This window comes from Triturus cristatus, chromosome 1_2, assembly GCF_964204655.1.
Source record: "Triturus cristatus chromosome 1_2, aTriCri1.1, whole genome shotgun sequence".
Lineage (NCBI taxonomy): Eukaryota > Metazoa > Chordata > Amphibia > Caudata > Salamandridae > Triturus > Triturus cristatus.
Genome location: NC_140580.1, coordinates 1,135,874,830 through 1,135,876,749, shown reverse-complemented (window position 1 = coordinate 1,135,876,749; position 1,920 = coordinate 1,135,874,830).

Below are 1,920 nucleotides of genomic sequence, written 5' to 3'. Positions count from 1 at the left end.
AAGTTGCATGGGTCCTGTCTATCTGTATTTTACCTTTCATGTTGCGCACATACTATTTGAGACTGGCTGGGTGTCAATGCTCCACTGTTATGTGCATGTGACTACATCTTCCATAACGCATTGCTCTGTGTGCTTGTGTACCTGCACTGGACTTTTTGTTCTGTCGTGCCCCTGTCTCTCTCCTGGGGGTGTGGGAGTGGTAGGGGGTATCAGGGGTGTGATGGCATGCTTCTTACCTTGTCTTGGTTCTGGGGAGTCAGAGCTGTCCAGGTCTGCGACGTCCATTACGCTCTCCGGATGAAGAGTCCCCTCCATTTCCTCCAGTGGTGTTGAGGCGGTGGCAGTAGAGATCCCGCCACCAGTGTTCTTGGCTTGCTCCAACCTTTTTGCAACCTTCTCCTTGGAGCACTGGCGCAGGTCGTACCAGCGCTTCCTGAGGTCCTCAACGCTTCTGTGGGTGACGCCTATTGCATTAACTTTGCGCTGGATATCCGCCCAAATCCTCCGCTTGCGTGTCTCAGGCACTGACAGGGACTTTTTCCCGAAGAGGAGCTCATGGCTGACAACCGTTTCCTGGTCAGGACCTCCAGCTCACTCTCAGAAAACTTGAGTTTTCTCCTTCTTTGTTTCTCCCCCTGCTGCTGGTTGTCCATGCTGACCATGTCTCCAGTCTCTGCCATTCTTTCTAGCACTGCAGTGATCCCTCACCTCCACTCCTGCTCTCTCACTGTGCTTCAGAAACTCAGGTGCAGCATGGGTAGTCACACTTCCTAGTTGTGATGTCATCATGCAGCACCTGAGTTTTCCGTATTTTGCGAATTTCGCAATTTTGCGATTTTTTTGTAATAAGGAATCGCAATTTCGGTTATCGCAATGAAAATAGCGATTTTTATGGAATCGCTATTTATTTGCGATCGTTTAAGTACATATCGTTTTGTGAATCTCAATTTGCGATTTGGAAAATATCGCAAATTGAGATTCGCAAAACGGGAGTTTGATACACAAGGCCCAATGTGTGCTGAATCTCGTACATAGGATCTTTGTTTGTGAACCAAAGGTTTTAAAAAAGTATCAGCAAATTGACTGAGGGGTTCTAAGAAAGATCCTATGCAACTAACGAAGGGCCTCATTGTTGGATTTGCTTCATTTTTATGGATCTTTGGAAGCCCGTAGATTGCAGGAAGGATGGCATTGTCATTGTTTAAAAAGTTACATTCTGCCTGACATATCCAATTGTTATCACTTGCTCTTTTGATAACTCTCTCTACTTGGTTTTTTTATGTTCCCATTTCAGTATTGGGAACTCTAATATAGTGCTCTTTGACCTCAAGGAGTGCCCCCATTCTCCTGTCGTAGTCGTCAGTATTGAAGACTACAACTGCACCCCCTTTGCCCGCGGGCTTAATCGTTAAGCTCATGTCATTTTCAGATGGGGAGTGCCATATTTCAATTACTTCTCTCCTATAGGGGAGGTATAGATACCTGTTTATACACCATACAGATTGGTGTTGTTAATTAATCATGTCCTCATTACAGATAAGAAGGGTGGTGTGATTATATGTTGAAACTTTCCTTATTATATAGGGATTAGAGAGATTGACTCCTCATTGAACCCCCAATATACATAAAAAAAGATTACCTTGAACTCAACCAACTTTTGCTAAAGGTAATTAGAGTTGGTTTTTATCATGAACAACACAGTAAATAGTGGTACATCACAACATGATATGCCTTCAAATGATGGGTGCTTGTTATCATTGTGGTTATCTTTGGAGCAACATTGATTTACTCCCTTTGATCTGGAGATACAACCACCTGAGTGCAGTTACCGGTGAGTGGAAATAGTGAATAGAGATGAAGTAGGTCGGATGACGAGTGTTATTGAATAAATGGTCCGTGAGGAGAATGATGTGGTCCGTT